We start from the raw sequence: 20,418 nt of genomic DNA on the forward strand, positions 1-20,418 counted from the left end.
TGATAAACAGGGGTAGGGTCAGGAAAGAGATGTAAATCCCATCTGAACAAAACAGGAGGAGGTAAGAGAAGCCCATGAAGGCTCTGGACCTGTGTTCACAAACATTTGAAAAGCAGTATGTACATGATGGATAAAAATCCATTGTAGCAAATATCTAGCTCCTTCTCTGTTTCAAACTGCTCAGGAGAGAGGCATGGGTGTGAGTTCCAGAAAGGAAGATTGCTGCTCACTATATGAAGAACATTCCTTCAGGCATTAGCACTGTTCCCAAGTAAGGAGACAGTGAATTAATTTCCCATCTCTGGGAAGGCCCACGTAGAGGCTGCAGAATCACCTGCCAAGGATGCTGTACGCTGACTATGCTCTCTCCTAGAGCAAGACTATCTTCCTGCCATAGAAGTCATGTGCATAAATACATTTTTTCCCTGGTGAGAAGGTTCATCACCCTTTTCAGGTCCTTTATAGGACTTCACATTCAACGCCCCCCCCCCAACACATCCCTCTCCAAAAAGATGAAGATGAATTGAGTTGGAGCAGTCTTTGTTCCATGTGTATTAAACACTATTTGCTGCTGGACCAGGGGGTGGGAATGCAGAGCAGAATAGGAGATATTGTCTCTGTCCTGGTAAAGGGGAAACTTGAATCTGATGATGCATCCTGTTACACAAATGTATGCAAAGTTCCTTATCTGCTGTGATAGTGTTGTATGGCAGAATAATACACAATGGAGACAGTACTCTCTTCCTCCCTTCAGCTTGGGGGTTGAGGACTGCCAGAGACAGGGCGGCAAAGGACTTGGGCAGTTTTCACTGGCCTCTGGAGGTGGTATACCTCAGGGTCCCCAAGGACTCCCAGGGGATGAGACAACAAAGCACTAGACATGTAGGCCCCTACCAAAGCTCTGGGAAGTCTTCGTCTTTGGTCCTGACCCCTAGAAGACCCTATGCCACCTGTCTCTGATTGGGTAGGTGTATGTACTAAAATATCCTAGAATGAGATTCTGTGGAAGCTTCAGGAAAAGGCCTTCACTTAGTTCATGAAAACCCACATCAGCAGCTGCTTGTGCCTGCGTGCACACCCACATTAAACTGCCAAGCTGCTTTACATTTATTTACCCTCCATGTACTGCCTGTTTATTGGGCCAATAAATTGGAGGCAGTAATATCCACTCATCAAAACCCTACCTGACTTACAGGGCCTGGCTGTCACCTCACACTCTCCAGACGTCTCCCTAGGTGCTTTGCTATTCTCTGAACAGCTGCATCTACTGTATACACATCTTATTAGGCACCAATTGTTTACCTCCTTTGGTTGTTACTTCTCCGTCGTACTTAGCTGAATGCTTCTAGTTTCAGATTAAGTGAGGTCTTGCCTGAGGAGGTCATTAATTCCTGCTGACTGGGTGGAGCCAAGGCCATGACTGACTTCCACTGTGAGGTTTAGAGGCTTCTGAGCCAGTTATCACATAGGGAATCATATACCTATCCTTGGGTCTTCTAAAGAAAACAGTTAAAGCAAGATAGAGCCAAATTCAGGAAGGCAGTCTGCCTTTTCCTGGCCTGTGGATTATTCCAGTCTCCCTGGCAAGCAGAGCGGAAAGAGGGTGATGGATTTAAACCATGGCCTTGGAATTATGGCTTTTAGGTTTTTCCATGGCCTAATGGCTCCATGAGACACTACCTGTCAACTGTCCTGGAACATTACTTTTTCTTCTTTCTTTCTTCCTTTTTTTTTTTTTTTTTTTTTTCGGGGGTAGGGTGTAGCAGGAATCTTAAAAGTTCTTATTAATAAAATCAAACCTGAGGCCAGTTATTGGGGTCAATGCTGGTAGATCAGAGAGACAGAACAAGCCACAGCTAACCTCACCTGGCCAGATCCTCAGCTGGTCTTGTTTCCTCAGACTGGAAGCTTCTGTGTCCTCATCCAGAATGAATCTCAGCTGAACTGTGCTGCTCGAAAGCCTGAAGCTTAACCAGCCACATGCTTAACCAGCCAAATGCTGCTAGTTTCTGGTCCTCACGCCTTATATATCTTTCTGCTTTCTACCACCACTCTCTGGGATTAAAGGCTGGCTTTCTGGGATTAAAGGCGTGTGTCACCATGCTTGGCTGTTTCCAATGTGGCCTTGAACTCACAGAGATCCAGAGGGATTTCTGTCTCTGGAATGCTAGGATTAAAGGTGTGTGCTATCACTGCCTAACTAGTGGCTTTTCTGTTCTCTGACCCCAGATAAGTTTATTAAGGTACACGATATTTTGGGGAACACAATACCACCACAGTAGGGGGTTGGGTTTTTGAGACAGAGTCTCACTATGTAGCCCTGGCTGTTCTGAAATTAGCTCTATGTGCCAAACCAGCCTTGAACTCACAGAGATCAGAGATCTGTCTGCCTCTTCCTCCCATGTGCTGGGGATTACATGCATATACCATCACAACCAGCTTGTTCCAGAGTGTGCAACGGAAGGGGTAAACAGTTGGTGACTAAAAAGAGGCGTACATGGTAGATGCAACTGGTCAGAGAATAGCTTGTTCTCCAAGATCAGAGCCCCTGCGGAGCCGTCTGGAGAATGTGATGTGACAGCCAGGCCCTGGAAGTCAGGTAGGGTTTTAATATTACTGTCTCTACAACTGAACTCAAATTCTGGGGCCCAACATGGTGTGGCATCCTTACGTTATGCCAGAGACACAGGCACAGACCTTCAGACTGTCAGCGGCCCTCTTGCCAATGGTCAGGAGAACCTTCCACCAGTCAGTCAGACACGTGGAGAACCACTGACTTAGATGAGGAAATGGAGTAGGAGTTTGACAAGACTGAAATCTATAGCTGCTTGGAATGTGTACTATCTCCAGTCACGGAGTCAGAGCTCTGTAAGCGGTTCTTAGAGGGATCAAAAGATCTGAGTAGAAACTCACACCTGCCTCCCTAGGCGACGCATCCTGTTCTCCGGCTGGGTGTCACCTGGACATGGGCCGGGCTGGCTCACAGATTACGAGCAAGTGTCTGGGCATGGACCAGGTCATCTCTGAAGGCCTCTCTTTGAGTCCAAGACATGATGTATGTATGAGGGACCAAAAAGCCCAAGCAGAGAGAATTTCTTCACATCACTGACCCCAATCCAGGCATTCCCCACCCGCAGAACGCTAGGTCTTCCTGCCCCTTCCATTGTGTGTATACTGTTGTTTGCAAATCAACCAGGCTCCCAAGGTCATGGAAATCTAGGTCTCTTCTCTCCTCTTTTCCTCCATGTAGAGCTCTTGTGGCTGATGCAACTGTCTGAACTCGGGTGCAGATTCTAACTCAGAGTGGGGAAGCCAACAGAAGCCCGCCACTTTCACTGTGAAGCCTGCTTCCTCAACCCCTCAATCCCTCTCCCACCCACTGGCAAGATGCAAGCCACACCAGCTGGGTCACCATCCTTCACTGTGCCGCTGCCACTTACGGCTGCTCAGAAACCCAAGGCGGCACCAGAGGCACAAAGGACATCTCAACGTGGACACTGGCTATAAAATGCGGCCATTTAGAAATCACCTCCGACTCTGGCTCTGCCAGAAACCATTAGCCATTTTCTTTAGCTAGTACTGTACCTGTCTGGAAATCTCCATTTGGCTAGGAGCCGTTCCATTCTTTCTCTTGCCCTGTTTTCTCTTCCTACCACACGAAACGCTCAGCCCCACCTGAGACCTAACATTTGTCTGTTTTGAGAATAGATGAGTATTTATTAGAACGAAGCAGCTGGGAGCCCCGTGATATTTAGACGGGCATTAGGAGGAATGTATGAGAAGAAGATAATGCTGGGTCTTTTTGTCTGTGAGCCAGTCTGGGCTTAGTTACTGGGGGGATTTCTTGGGTCTCCTGTGAGAACCAGATACAGTTAATTTCCTGCAAAAGCTGCGGGCTGGGCTGCGCTGATATTGCAGTGTTATTTAGAATAGAAAGGTCAGGCCTGAGATTGAATAATCATTGACAAGAAATCCACAGGGCATAGGAAGCAGTTGGTGAGCAGTCACTGACTTATTTCTCCCTCCTCCTCCTTCCCTTCCTTCCTGGGTATCTGTTGATTCTGGGGTTTGTTTAATATTCTTTTTTCAACTATTTCCCAAATGTGTAGCTGGTAGGAATAGTGTGTTGAGACAAAGAGGGACAGCTTCCAGGCCATCAGTGGAGATGGGACATTCAGTCTTATAGACTGGGTGTATCTATTCTGGGCCATTGGCCTTGGGCACCCGAGTATGAATTTGCAGACCATATATGGTGGTCTTTTTCCTTCTCAACAATTTAAAGTACTCTGTCACTGGATAGAGTATGGTACCTGAGATATCCTCTGTGCAGCTCAGTTTTAAAGCCTGCCCTGAGTTTGGAGACAAATATTGGACTTTAAGAAGCATGGAGGAGAATCCGATGAACGGAACATCTGCTGCGTCAGGCCTGGGCTGGGCCCTTGGCACACACTAGTTCGTGAATCCTGGCACTCATGCGAGTCCTGCTTTACTGATGAGGAAGTGGATAGCTTGCTCAGGACTTCTCAGTTCCTGCACAGCGGAGTGAGGATGTGAGAGCTGGGGATCTCCAGGCACCAAGTTCATTCTGCACCTCGGGTTTCCCAGTCTCACTGGGGTCTTTCTCCAGTGCTGTCCTCTTTCCCTGCAATCCAGACACTCTAGGGGTTTTCTTGGTAGCCCATGTTTTTTACTTCATACAAGAATTTCTCTCTTGCCGGGTGGTGGTGGTGGTGGTGGCGGCGGCGGCGCACGCCTTTAATCCCAGCACTTGGGAGGCAGAGCCAGGCGGATCTCTGTGAGTTCGAGGCCAGCCTGGACTACCAAGTGAGTTCCAGGAAAGGCGCAGAGCTACACAGAGAAACCCTGTCTCGAAAAACCAAAAAAAAAAAAAAAAAAAAAGAATTTCTCTCTTGCAAAACAATGTCATTAGCCATTGTATCAGAAGACCGGTCCTACAAATGAGATGGTGTAAACTTACGTCCAGTTTGTGAAGACTATGGATGGGCTAAGGGAAAGTTGGCATCACTTCTGAATCTCAGATGCCATGTAATTTACTTATTTTTGAAACCCCATTTATTTCAAGTTTGGCCTTGGTAAGAGGAGCAGGAGTTTGAGGCCAGACTGGGATATACAGCAAGTTCAAAGTTAGCCTGGGCTACATATTAAAATTTCCCTCCCCCCAAAAAGAAGGCTGGGCTGGGCATGGGTAGCTCACACCAATAATCCTAGCTCCTGGGAGGTTGAGGCAGGGGGAGTGTCATGAATTTAAGGTCAGCCTAGATTACAGAATGAGAGTCTGTCTTAAAACACACACACACACACACACACACACACACACACACACACACACACACACACTCACACTCACACTCACACTCATACATACACACACTCCAAACAAAACAAATAAAAAAAAACCCATAAATATGAATACACACAACAAAATAAAGTTAGGCACCGGATCCTCAAATTTAGAGATCATTTTACTTAATTTGGGAATGATATGGGTACAAATAATAAAACAATCAGCAAGTCTTCCATCTGTCAGGAATTGTGAATGGGCACCTAGATTATGGCCAAAGTCATTCTCAGGATCATGACTGAAGCCGGGTAAGTGACAGAGCACGTGACTCTGAGAATAAGGAAAGGTCAAGGGTTATAAGGTCAGGGTCAGAATGCTAGGTCTGGGTAGCTCCTAACCTCGGCAAGGATGTCGTCAAGTAATGTCATCCTGAGATGACTTCTTGGCACAATGGCTTTGACACACACCAGCCTGTCTGTTGCTGTACCATGTCATCAGCATGTTCTGACATCTGGTGACACTTCTCATGCTTTCCATGACTCTGTGCCTGATCATAAGGAGGATCTTGGATAGCAGGTTGGGCCATAGGGAGAAAGGATAGTGAACTTGACTCCTGTCATCCTTAGCTGACAGGGACAGAATAGCAAAATTAGATTACCTAGGCTTCTGCTTTATGCAGATGCAGCTTCTAAACTGAGACACAGTGTGATGATCTCTGTTACCAAGTCATCTATAGCAGTGAGTACAAAGATTGGCTTGGTGTTAACTTTTTTTTTTCTAACGCAGCGTAACTGTTTAAAGGCCGTGATCCAGTGGCTGCTACTTAGAACCTTGGAGTCCCAAGTTTGACCTCCAGATTGAACTCTGTGCCTGCATCTGTGTCATGAAGCTACAGAGTGCAGAGGGGTCCACTGGCTTTGGGAGTTTATTTCTTGAAAAGCTCCAGGTTCTTCAGTGTGAGAAGACAGCTGCCATCATCTCTTTGTTCCTTTCTCAGCTCCAACTTTCACTCAGCAAGAATGCCTTTGCCAGTGTAGCTGCGCCTGGGTTCCAGCCATGAGAGTAAGAGCTGGTACTCAGAGCGGGACCCTGTATGCCCAGGAAGAGGTCATAGACCTCCACAGTTAGCAGCTTGGACACCAAAGCCAAACTCTCGGCTCCTCTGCTTTCTTACTTTGTGCCTCCCGAGTTTCCCTTTGAGATGAGCAGAACCACAGCACCTACTTAAAGCTGTTGAGAACACGAGAAGTGTGCAAGTGGGAAACTTGAAAACTCGGCCTACTTCACTACAAGCACATCGATGTGAACGTGCATCTTTGCCTGCCTTCCTAAGCAGTTGCACCTGAACAGCACCCCGCAGGGTGCCAAGACCTCTGGTATGCACACGAATTAATTAGGAGGCAACAGGTTCCTGACTTTGCTTGCTCAGTGGAAGCTTCCAGCTCCCAAGACCTGGATGGCATTCTATAAGCCAGCCTTGAAATGAGCCTTTGGGCTCTTCTAGGGCAACATGAAGTGACTCTAACACTAAATGCACTTATTGCACACCTCTAGCAGCCGGATGCTTCCTTCGGCAATTTGCTCTACAGTCCCTGTGTCTGGGTTTTATTTCTTGCAGGAAGGGAATTGTGACACCTGCTCCTTCGGGTTCACGCAACGGTTGTGATGCTCCAAAGGAATATGTCAGTACAACTTTTGAAATGCTAGACACATCTGTGGCACCAATACTCTAACCATGACAAGTGTCACCTCTGTAGGCTGGTGGCCCTGCTGTCAGATGGCAATCCCCCCAGTACAGAGGACTGCAGATGAGAAGGATGACCTCGAGAATACAATCACTGTGGCACCATCTGGCACCCTCTTTGCCTTTGATTTATTAGTGCACGCCTCTCCCTGTGCGGTACCATAAAGGCAGGCTGTGCGACACCTTTACTGTCCGGCACAATGTGGAGCAGCATGATCTCATGCATGCGGGGACAAGGTGTGGAGGCTCACCTCTGCCTCCCTCCACGGGCTTCCAGGCTGCGCCTGGCCACGGGTGCTGCTCAGGAACCACTGGTCATCCCAGGTGCGTCGTAAAAGGTAGGGATGAGCCAGAGCAGGAACAGGATAGCCAAAGTTCAGCCAGGTGGGATGTGTCTCCACGGCCTCTCGTTTCCCCCCACTTCCAGTTTGCTCTGGTGCCTGCCGTCCCTGAAGTTTATAGGTATCATTACCTGTGAAAAATCTGTTCCATCTGAAGACAGCTCGGGTTGGGGATGGGTGGCAGATTGCAATTTAATGACCAGATTAAAATATGCTAAAGCAAACAAATAAATAAATAAAAAGCCCAGCAGCCCGGAGCGCCACAATTCATTCTGTGGGCAAGAGAGCCTGGGGCTCCAGGGACCGGCTCGTAATTCACCCCATCGGCAGGTTTAGTAGGCTGTTACTGTATGACCACGAGGGGAAACAACTCTCCAAGAAAGATTTACACAGACCGCCACTGGAGGCTGAAGGGCTAGGGGCCAGGAGCCGAGGGCTTAGGAAACATACGGGTCCTGGTGCTAACCATGGGAAACCACGGGTTCTAAACTGACCCATGCAACGACAGATGTCCACACTCTCTTCCTCTTCTGAGTTCTACCTGATACCTCTGTTGCTAACCAGGATCCAGTCACTCCTCCCAAGGACCCAAGGTCACGCTGCTGCTTATCAAAACGGAGGCCCAGTTTTATGTTTCTGTCTCTTTAAAGACCAGCCTCTTTTCTAAGGGTGGAGGAAGGGTGGCATTCTTTTGCTATTCTTAATTTCAGGTGCAACGTCACTACTCAATAAGCAAATGAGTGAATGAGCAGTGTGGGTCAGGATCTGTGTGACTCATAGGGAGTCATAGCCTGCTGGCATCTAACAGGAATTGGTTCTAGGATCCGAGCAGATACCAAAATCCAAGAATATATTTTAAAAAAACAGTATAGTATTCTCATGTAACTTGCACACATCTTACTATACTTTTAATCATTTCTGGATAACTTATAGTATTTACTACAGTGTAAAAGCTGCTGAACTGATGGCCATTTTGTATTATTTTTTAATTGCGTGTCTGTCTTTTTGTATGAGCTTATCTGCCCATGCACGCAGGTGTCTGTGGAAGTCAGAGGCATCAGCTCTCCTGGAGCTGTAATTACAGGTGATTTCGTAAGCTGCCTCATGTAGCTATGGGGAAGTCAGCTCTTCTGGAAGAGCAATACTCACTCTCAACCCTGGAGCCATCTCTCCAGCCCCAATATGGTTGTTATTAGATTTTTAGGGGATAATGACCAAAAAGTCCATATCTGTTCAACATACAAGTAATTTAAAAATACGTTTGATCCTTGTTCGTAGATGCATAACGTGCAAGTCTGGAAAGCCAGCTGTGCTGTGGGCAGGTACGCTCGGGGCGTGGCTGCAGGGCGTGACAGGCCAGCTGTGCTGTGAGCAGGTACTCCCAACAAGTGAAGACAGGATGGGGAAATGGCAGCGAGGCCCCCCTCTGACTCTCTGACCTTTGACTTCTCTGGAGACCGTTCTTTGACCTTCCTGGCCTGCAAATTCTACTCCCAGTTTCTCTCTTGCAGTTAACCAGTGCCCACAGTGGCCCCTCAGCTTAGCACTCTCCTTTTGTCCGTCACTACCTGTTCAGCTAATCTGACAGCTTGTGCTCCTTAGGCAGTTACTTAAGAAGACATTGCTGACCCTATTGACTAATTCAGGGTTCTTCATTATAGCTGCTCATAGGACCGTATCTATCTTACCTATTCTATGAATAACAGGTAGATGTTATATAGGCACTTTCACTAGACAGTGAGCATGGTAACAGGAAGGGCTAGGTGTGTGTCTGTGCATATATGTGTCTATGTGTGGGCAGGTGGACATGAGTGTATGGGTGTACATCCACAGGTGTGGAGGTCACAGGTCAACCTCCTGTATCGTTCCTCAGGCTGTCCTCTCTCTACCTTGTGTTTTGAGACAGGGTCCCCCCCTGGCCTGAAACTAGGATGGATGGCCAGTAAGTCCCAGGGGATCTGCCTGTCCCCACTTCCCCAGTACCGGGATTACATGTGTGCACCGTTGCTTTTTATGTGGCTCCTGGAGCTCACCCTCATGTCCTCAGGCTTATGTGGCAAGCACTGTACCAAGGGAACAGGCTTCTTCCCTTGTCATCCCAGTGCATCCTAACTGAGGCAGCAGGAAGTTTGGGGGTCAGTGGCATGCTCCATCTCCACAGGGATCTTCTCATTTCACATGGAAAGGCATCTAGGAAGCTCCCCTCACCCCATCCTGTCACTCCATGACCCATCGCCTTTGGCCACTGAGATATGCATGGTAATTACAGAAACAGATCTCCATAGAGCTAGGGTGTGGCATGGATGGGGTAGCTCTGCTCTAGGACCCAGCATGGCTGGGGATTGCTGCTGTGCTTGGAGGAAGAGAAGGGTGAGGAGCTCTGAGGTCATCATTCATCCCCACCCTTTGGGGAGACTTTGTTTTCTATTCACATTCAGCAAATGATGCTCTTGTACCAATAACAAATGTCAAGTGCTCTTCCTGGGACTTGGGGGAGACAGAGCATTAGCAAAGGAGGAACAATCCAGCAAAAAGGACAGGAGTTCTATTTAAGGCCAGGGACGCTAAGTAACAAATGTCACCCAGAGACACCAGGGAGATAGCTTTGCATCAACAACCATGACTGCAGGAAAAAAAAAAAAAAAAGAAAGAAAGAAAAAAGAAAAAAGGAGAATATGCCCACGGCAACCTGGGATAATCCTGGACTGCCTGCTTTCTAGAATATTCCACAAACCTCCCTCTCATGCTTTGGCACGATCCTTACCTCTCAGCACTGTGTTATCTACGGGCTATGGTGCTGCCCGAGTTGGGGACTCGTAGGGAGTCTGTAGAAGCTGCACACCAACCCTGAACTACACTTTAAACAGCATTGCTAATAAGAACGCTGCGGCTCCAGCCCATAGTGGTTTGGCTTCTGCTACATTTCTTTGTTTATTTATTCATTTGACAGCCGTGAACCACACTCGGTGGTAAGCGTGGGAGTCGTTGTTCAGTCCCATCCCATTCGAAGTTGTGTTTGGGATAAAAGTCTTATCTACCTTTTCATGTCCACTGAGGCCAAATAAGATATCTTACATGAGCAGAGGTTCTCAATTCACAAGGGAGGCAGAGAGTAAATAATTCCAACAAAAAACCCATGAATGTTACAAGAACGGGATAAGCAAAGTACTCTGGGGGCTTGTGGGTAGTGGGGCCCATCTGGACTGAGCAATGAAATCCAGGGAGGAAGTCACACAAGGAAAGCTTCTTCGGGGCTGAAGATATTTGTACAGTTTCCCCCCATCAATGCAAAGTGCTGTGTGTGTGTGTGTGTGTGTGTGTGTGTGTGTGTGTGTGTGTGTGTGTGTGTTTATACATGTGTATGTATGCATGCACATGTGTGAAGTCACAGGCCAACCTTGGGTGTCGTTTTTTAGAAACTGTCTTTCATTGGCCTGAGTTGGGCACAATAGCCAGTAAATGCCAGGGATCCACCTGTCTCCACTTCCCCAGCATGGGGATTATTCCCCACTGTGGCTATTTTTATGTAGCTTCTGGGATCAAACTCATACAGCACAGACTTGCACAGATGAGTCATCTCCCTAGCTCCTGCAAAGAACATTTTATTATATCAGGATCTCTCTGGGGCCGCACCACCATCACCTTTGGCCCAAAATACTGTCATCATCTCCTCAGTGACTCTTTATTTCCAAACTTGCTTGCCTGTGGCCTATTCACAACAGTTGCCAGAGTCACATTCTTAAATGTAAGTCATATCATGCCATCACTACTCTGTTACCACTTCCCCAAGGCTCATCTCCCCAGAGAGAGTCAAGGTTCATCTCAGGTCTGTCCTAGCATCCACCATTAATTTTCTGACCATAGCTCCCATCTTAGTTACTTTTCTATTGCTGTGACCAGACGCCATGACCAAGGTCACTTTGACACACACTTGGACTACTCTGTCCCTAAGAATCAGGTTCATCTAGATTTTCAAGAGGAAATGAGATCAATAATTTGTAATTTTGTCATCAAAATAGAAGGTGTGGGAAAGTCAAGAAGAAACGAGGCAAGATACACCCAACAGCGAGGTGACAGGTTAGGAATGTCTTAGCTGTCAGGCTAGACTGAAGAAAGAGACAGGAGAGAAAGGAGGGCAGAGGAGGAATGTGGGGAGGAAGGGAAGAAGGAGAGACGATAATCATAGCTAATATTTCTTTACAATGGAAGCCGGGACGAGGAGGCCATTCTAATTGGTAATAGTTCAAGGATGACAATGTGCCAGCGAAATATATTGGAGGAATGACACTAATAAGGAACACATTTTTCACCTTTACTGTTTGATAGGTATTGCTCTGAGTGCTTTTCATGTATTAACTCATTTAATCCTTCCAGGAGCCCTATGCGGTAGCTACTGGTTTTAACGATATCTCATTGTGAAGGAAATGGAGACACAGATTAAACAATCCATCACAGGTCATATACCCTAGTGATACAAATGGGAAACACACACAAGGTGAGCATCCCTTGTCTGATATGTTCAGGACAAAGCAGTACTTTTGTACTTTGTATTTTTTCAGATTTTGAAATACTTTTTTTAGATAAAATGAGATACACTGGGAATGAGAGCAAACTCTACACATATAATTCATTTACATGTCAATTATACCATATACTCATAGCCTGTAAATTACTCTATAGATTTTTAGCGCTGACCACTGCATGAGGCCAGGTGTGAAGTTTCGCACTGTGGTATCACATCGGCGCTCACAATGTCCATATCTTGGGATACACTGGATTCCGGATCCTCAGGTTGGAGGTGCTCCACGTGTATCTGGCCTTCACTCAGGGCAACTGAATTCCTTGAGATTTCCTGAGTGATGAGTGACAAGACAGTGCTTTGTTCTTAGGAGGGGACTGTCAACCGCCTACTAGGTAGCTCCAGAATGGAGCTGGTCAGGAAAGACAAGACTGACCAGGAACTTGGAACTTTCAGCCCTGTCCCTTCAAGCTCTGTGTTAACTACCACTGGCCTGTGGTTTGGTCCCTCATGCCTATATAACAAAACCTCAAAAATCCCCCAAGTAATTGGGACTGAGCTGGTGAACACATCCACGGAGAGGGGAGGTGCACACTAACTCTTTGGGGACAGAATCTTCTGCTCTCAGGACCCTCCCATTTACCTGATGCATCTCTTCATCTGGTTGTTCCTTTATATCCTTTATAACAAATGAGGACACATAAATGGAGTAGCTACTAGAGTAACAGAGTTGTTTTAGCAAATTATTCAACTTAAGGGATTATAACCTACTTCCAGCTCCTAGTCAGACTTACCAGTTGCTTACAAAACCTGATATGGGGGTGGTCTGTGGGACTGAGCCCTGCTGAGCCTAACCCTACTCCAGATAACTCGGGTCGATTTTGGCGTGGGTTTGAAGATGCCTTGCTGATGCTGGACTAATTGCTGGCATGGAAAAGCAGTCATTTGGTTTCAGAAGTGGTGTCAGGAAGGATCCAGGTGACAGTATTGGAGTTGGCACTGAAGTCAGCATGATGTGGCTGCGGGGTGCTCAGTGAGCAAACCCCATGCAGACCTCACAGGAAGGAATTCAGAACGCACCAAAGCAGCAGACAGGAAAAGTTGGCGGGGAGAGCAGCCAGAGACGTTCTCATGCGTGACTTAGGAAGGAGCCCTGGGTGTTACCAGAAAATGAGCAAAGGCAGGGTGAAACACTTGAGGCTGCTAGTGAATTCCACTATCATGGTTTCTGTGTGAAGGGACATTGATAAGCCGTGTGTTCTAAGAGTGTAAGTCAGGAGTTGGGCCCTTTGGAGAGATCCTGATGGAGAAAAAGTGACTTGGGAGAAGCCTACTGGGGTATAGGTGGCTGAGTCTGGGAGTGTTACTGACAGCATTGTAGAATGTGAGGAATCAGAGCTGATTAAGACTCATTTGATACAATGGAAGCTTGGGATAAAGAGCTGGGGTGGGGGGATTGAAAATACAGTTTAGGAAAGTATGGTAGGGAAACAGATGTCTAGGCCCAAGAGCAAAGAGAATGGCATCTTCACAAGAGACAGAAGAGAAGGAACCAGAGAAAGAAGCCAGAGGATTTTAAACATTTCCAGCTTGCTTAAAAGGGGTTGGGAAGACAAGGAGAGACTCATTAGGAGCAAATGTCAGGACAGTTTCTGTGGACATGGGAGCAGCCCTGTCACTCAAGCTTAGGTCCACAGAGCTGAGGGAAAGGTGAGGCTCTGTGGGGTTTGTGTGCAGGGTTTGCCCCACAGTGTCTGTAGAGCTCGGGGTCTACAACAGGCAGCTGATTCTAGCTGAGTCAGGGGGAATAGCAGAAGGGTCCTAAGCCGGACCTCTGACAGAAAAGGAAGAAGCAGAAATCGCAGAGATATAGGGACCTGAGACTGGGGGTGCAGGGCTTAATGGGAAATGGAGCTTGGATGAAATTTTCTATATATGTATGTATGCCTGGGGAGAAAGGGAGCCTCAAATCAGCCTGTGGAATGGAGGGGACCCACTTTTCCATTTCTGATTTTTTCACAAAGGCACGACTATTTCAAAGGTCATTCTCAGAGACAGGAGGCAGGATGCATAGGTTGGCTTGTTTCCCTAAGGATATAAGAAGCAGAGTGAAAGATTAACCTCTGGTTGGTGGTGGCTTTTTCTCAACGTGACACTTGATACCAAACAACCGGTACTGCAAGACTCAATATTTTTACTCTTACCTTTTCTGTGCTCACTCTAGTTCCCTTGCTTTCTCATCAAATCTTCAAAGCTCTGCTAAGGTCATTCATTATCGAGAGTCACATGCCACCCTACTCTAGGTCCTGGCTACTTCATTTTGCTATTGGAGCTAGGATTCTATTGGTGTTTTCTCAGTTTTGTGGATAAAGCTGGTCAAAGGATACAGTTCATATGCTTTGCCAATTGGTTTCTAGAAGAAAAAAAAAAGGTGGAATTCTAGAGAGATTCAATGTTAGATTAACTGAGCTTTGGAGGGACCCAGGACAGCTGTCTCGTTCCAGTAGGTGAGGCCTCCACTGCCTCATTAAAAGGAAGGCCCTGGACCCCACTTGTGGCAGTGGAGCATAAGCACACTTCTGCATAATGAGCACAGTAGGAAATCAGAGAGGAGGAGCTGTAGATTAACATCCTTTTGCATTTTAATTTATAAGAGAAGGAAGATTTTATTTTGAACTTTAATTTCTCTCTGGGTACTTATTAATGAAAGATTCATATTTGAATACGTACCAGCACTTAGGGCCTTTTATGTTATGAAGGAATGCGTGGTGATAACTGCTGAGCTCCATTAGAAATTCGGCTGGATAGTGAGGGGTGGAGGCGTGGCACTGGCTCAGGGCACAGTGAAGCCCGAACGTTAATGATTGATCTGCCTGGTCTACCCAAAGCCATCTGAACTAGGCCTTGCCTGGGTCCCGGGAAGACAAAGGCAGTGGTTTCTCCAAAGCATGTGGTCCTGGGGAGTACTGCTATCCCGATCCTTTCTGACCACTCTCCCTTCACCTCCCACCACTGCTGGAGATCAGGAAGTCTGCCTGAGGTGGGAAGCCACAGCCTACAACCCGCTAGGCACAGCGTCCCCTGCTGCACTTTCATCTGGACGCCCACGCCTTCCTTTCTATGCAGGAATAACAGAGAAGCTCTTGCTACTTAGCTTCATTCTTCCCACCGGTCCCTCAGAGGGCAAGCTTAGGTAGGCACAAACTTCTTGAGTGCACCCAGTGGCCAACTCCATAGAACTGAGTTCTTGTGCCACTTCTCACAAAATGACTCAGATGCGGAAGACAGGTTGGTTTTTTGGCCATCAAACAGCTACAACATGAGATTTTGCTGCCTTTCTTTTTCCAAAGCAGAAATGGGTAGAAATGTACAAAGCTGTGTAGGAATGCATGGATTATAAGTGAGCAGATCTGATTTTGCAGTTTAGATCTGCTATGGTCTGAATGGTGTCCACCTTGTATTCTATGCTGGACTCTAGGCTTCCATATGAGGCAAGATCTTTGAGGTATGGTTCATCAGGAGGGAAGAGAACCTAAAATGATACTGTTGCTTTTATACAAGAGGCCTGGGGGATGCAAGACAGAGGTGTCCATAAGCAACCCGCACAAGACTCCCAAGTGGGCCGGCCCCTTGCCCTTTCAGAACAATGAGCAATATGATTGCATTGTTTATAAATTATGCAGTGGAAGATGTTTCGTTACAGCATGAATGGATTAGGGCACAGCCTACATTCTCTTAGATGACCGCTGGCCACCAGCCACGATTCTTTGAGGCATTAATATGAACACAAAGGTATGGCTTCCTGAAGGTGGGAACAAGGCTGCTGTCACTCTCAGGAGCTCCCACCTCCTAGTGCCCAAAGATTTGGTGGTAAGGCCCAAGTTTAGAAACAAATGGGAAGACGCTGGAGAACGGGTTTGCTTGTCGTCTTTCTCTTTTCCATTCTCACATTTCCATGAAAAAGGTTCTTCTGTCTCTTCTCCCTTGAGAGGGCAATATTGTGTGGACATCTCTCTCTCCGTCCGGGTTTATCCCCTTTTCAAACCTCTCCCATGGAGGTGTAACATAGCCATGTCTAGAATGGCAGCTAGCAATATTTTCATTTAGAGTGTGTCCACTCAACGACATGTGGGCTTGTATTTGTTTTTACTCTTGGTCCCTCAGCCAGCCATTCAAAATGTTATCAGAAGGAGTTACTGCCAGGGAGCGGCTGCCTAGCTAGGGAATAGTTTCCCAGGCTTCCACTATTATCCTTAGACTTTACATTTAGAAACATAGATGCAAGCCTTGGTCAAGGTTTTCAAGCAATGGGTACGCCTTCTTCACGCCCCTTCCACCGGCTCGCTATGTGTGGAAGATAACATGTATGTGGATGATGAGAAGCTGGATCCCTGGTCACCATATTGGGAGGAGGTACTCTGACTGGAACATGTCTTTAAATTATTACATAGTAGGAAATAGATTTGATTTGTATTTGAGGTATTAGATACTTTAGTTTTATTCTTTCCAGTAGTTTTGTATGGCTCCAGTGAATACTAATGAATGTGCTACGTGGGTGGATTAGGCCCATACATCTTCAAATAATTGGAAAAAAATTTAATCTGAGTGTTCCTTTCACATGACAATATGTTTCTATGCTTAATTTTGAAGGGAGTGCCTGAGACTCGATTTGGCTTCTGGTAAGGTTTCCAAAATCATTTATGGCTAGCTCCATTCTTCCAAGGTCACTGACACCTAGCTTGTTAAATTGGAAAAAAGCGAAAATTTCATTCCAACTGCTTCTCTGTTGGTCTAGTCTTTGTTGATCAGAACCATGATTAGGATGGGGGTGGGCATATGGTTGCTACTTCAACTTTCAACTGTCCTCCACGGAGATATAAAGCATGAAACGGAAAAATAATGTCTGCTTAGAGCCGTGCTTTTGGAGGGACAAACTTTCAGTCAAGAGCTAGGCAATTAGATCCTTCCCAGTCCCAAACAGAAACATGACGTTGAGGGTGGGGACGTGGACTTACACAGTGCTAAAACACTGCAAATACTGACTGGCAGATGGCAACCTAGGCTAGGGTCCCAGCGCATACAGACAAACTATCAGGCTAAATGCTTCAGTGGGATGGTAGACATAACCAACTGCAAGTGAGCAGATTTGCTGGAGTGACATCTAGAATACTTTAGAGGGTCTGGAAGCATTATTTATAACCTGGATTCTTTCCCTTGAAACATCTCTTGGGAATCCCCATTTCCCTTATGATCAGATCCTTCCAACGAAGGCAAAGATAACCCATTGGGCACAGTCATGACTTAGAAAACAGATGGGTTACTTTGTCCTCCAATAGAGTTGATTATCTTATGTCTTCCTCCCTTCTTCTCCGCCCCCCTTTGTGAAGCTGGTGGCTTAGACTATAAATCACTGATTAGGGCAAGTATTTCAAGCACACGTCACAGTCACCCAGGCCCATATAGGGAAGCGAAGCTGCCAGCAGAGAAGAAGAAATCTACACAAAATACAAGTGTATGTATATATATTTTGCAACAAAAGAAACTATTTATTTGGAATCTGCATTACCAGTACAAATTAGGAGACTGTAAAACCTACATCGTGTTAGTATCATTAGAGAACACAAAAGTTCAGCTGGAATCAAAGGGGACAGAAGCCTGTGCTCCCACAGAAGCAGAAAAGCTTAAGCTTTCAAAACCCAAGAAGAGCAGAGCTTTGCAGGTTTATACTCTCAATAATAAGGGGGAAAGCTGGGTGTGTCGGGGGGTGGGCAAGAAAACCAACAACCAAAGGAAAACACTTCAAAATGAAACCCCCAAAGGGAAGCAGTAATAGAGAGAAAGAGGGGGAAACATTCAATGTTTTATTTATTTTAACAAAAGGAAAAAGAAAGTTTACAAAAAAATAGAAGTTTCCAGAAAGCTTTGAGCTAGGCCGGAAACCAGAAAGGTGATGTGAAAAGGTTGCCTTTCGTTTCTCATGACAGAAACAAGAGCATAGCTGTCTCTAGGTGGAAATGCTTCCCACAGCATAGTTCCACAACTCTGAAGTTTTGTTGTTGTTGTTTTTTCCTTCTTCGTGTATCTGGCTAGAATTCTGTCTGTTCTCTGATCACCTGAATGTTTGAATGAGCGATGTCCAAAACTGAATGTCTGTCCAACAATGTGGCTTTCTTTTTTCCCTATAATTAACACTAAATATCTGATGAAGCCTGCTTTGCAATTTGAACAGTCAACCTAATCAGAAGTTGGTCACAAGTGCACTGTCAGTGAATCAGAAACCAGCTTCTAAGCAGTCAGCCCGTAGCTTGGGCTCTGGCTTATCACCTCACCAACTCTCTACCCAGAACTGGGGACTCTGCATCCCACCATGGCAGTACCTCCTGTGGAGTTCTGCCAGGAGAAAAATTCTGTCTTGTTGGAAGCATTCTCCTGGACGGTTGACGTTAACCAGGGAGAAAGAAAGACATTCAGAATAACCAAAGGCAAAAGTCTTTCCTTCCAGTATAAGAAATCCCCTGGACAGACTCCATGAGTTTTTAAGGAAGCAAGTCCTTGCCTCATTATCTTGAGGACTACAGGGGTGCCACACATCCTGGGCATACAAGAGCTCATGGGATTTATTTATCATTGTTTTTGACATCGACTGAAGCAAAGCAGAACAAGGAAGTGTCCTCCTTGACCAGGGACCCCTTTTCACATCACCTTGTATACATATTTAAGGAATAAAACCAGCAAGACCTGAACACAACCCTGACAGTGAAAAAAAGCACACCCCCCCCAAATAAACAAAACCAAAATAACACAAAACAAAACTTTTTTTTTTGTATTTTTAAGAGCAGGAATAAAGAAAGGAAAAGAATTTATTTTGGGTCTCAAAATTAATAAACAGAATGTGTTAGGTTGTTCCTATTATGCTCACTATTCCAACCTTATTTTTTTTCTTTTTTTTTTCCTTTTTATTTTTTTAGTTTACAAAATGAATTACGGTCACTTTTAAACATCGTGAAAGAAGAAATGGATGTACACAACTTGACACTTTTCTAGCATTCTTGAACTAATTCACAAATGCAAGAAAATAAAAAGAAAAATGGGGGCAATGAGGAACATAGGTAGTTTGGTGTTAAAAACGAATGCAGGAATGATGTGTATTGTCACAGAAAGAAGGGAAACTTCCCCTTCCTGTTTTGCGTGCTATGAGGGTCATTTTTTAAAATTTTTATTATAAACACTATTAAATTCAGACCGCTTTTTTGGTTTTTTTTTCTTTATCTGAATATACAAGAACATTCATTATCAAATGTTCATCATCAATACTACAAAGAACAAGACACAAGTCGCAAGAAACGATGGAAAATGTTAATAAAGCTGAAAGAATTGTTGAGTTTTTTTTTCTTTTTTTGCTTTTTTTCCTAAGTTTTTTTTTTTTTTAAATTTGAGTTTCTGTAGTTTTATCTTTTTTTGGTATCGAAGTCAGGTTTTTCTGGGCAGAAAAATAAAGAGAAGGAAAGAGGTGAAGATAGGTGTGAGAAAAGGCAACCAAAAAATTAATAATAATAATAACAATAATAATACAGTACCACTACCACAGGGGAAGAAGTGGAAGGAAGGTGCCAGAAGGCTGAGCTGTTACCCAGGAGTCCATTCTACTCCAGTGGGAAGAGGGGAAAGAGGCAATACAATGGAACATGGTAACAAACCCAAGGTCTACTACCATTTCTCAAGAGGAGATTGCTGTTGTGGAAAATGGGGCACTCCCATTTGGACTTAGAATATGAAGGAATCCTGGGGCGCAATTTCTAGGGGTCGAGCTGAGTTTCTAGAGGCATACTCTTTCCACTCCTATCCTGAGGCTGCCAGCTTTCTCTAGCCTTGCTTGACCACAGAGATCTGGGGGCTGCCCTGTTGGATGTGACAGTGGGTAAGGAGAACAGGCTATGGGCTAAGTGTTGGCCCTAAAGGCGGCCCAGTGAGGTACCGGGTGGGGTGACTGCTGCCTGGAGAGAAGCTGTCTGTGTGAAGGCGTCACTGCTTCCACAGGTCCCATTCATTCCCTTCGTATGCTCAGTCCAGATCTGGAGTCATTCTCGTTTCCACGAGAACTCTCCAGTAACTCTTACAGTTTGCTCCCCATGTTCAATGATGTGATCTAACCATGTTTGTATGAGTCGTTTCAATATATTCCTGCCACAAAGACAAAGATCGCTGGTTCTCATCCCGGTACAGACTTGTGATGATGTCCCCTTCTGGGCGCCCTGTTCTGAGCACGGCACAGGCTAGTGGACCCGCCTTCTAGTGACCTGGGTCAGCTACACAAATTTTCATTTGCCAAAAAACTACTTTCTGCATTGTCTTCAAATGTCCATCCCCTCGGGTTTCCCAGTATGCATGGCCTACTCCTCCAAACACACCTGAAGGATGTTTCCTACTCATCACTGCAGTGCCGAGTGGAATGTGTGTGACTTTTGTGGGCTGGTTTCCTAACCCTCAAGCTCTTGTGTCTTCCCTGAAGTCT

At 45.8% G+C, this 20,418-nt stretch overlaps 1 protein-coding gene across 2 annotated transcripts in view; it reads right to left on the bottom strand.

Moving 5' to 3' along the window:
- Pbx1 (PBX homeobox 1) overlaps positions 1 to 20,418 on the bottom strand; it is a 313,260-nt gene that overhangs the window by 12,257 nt on the left and 280,585 nt on the right. The gene's annotated exons all lie outside the window — the stretch shown is intronic.

This window comes from Peromyscus maniculatus, chromosome 11, assembly GCF_049852395.1.
Source record: "Peromyscus maniculatus bairdii isolate BWxNUB_F1_BW_parent chromosome 11, HU_Pman_BW_mat_3.1, whole genome shotgun sequence".
Lineage (NCBI taxonomy): Eukaryota > Metazoa > Chordata > Mammalia > Rodentia > Cricetidae > Peromyscus > Peromyscus maniculatus.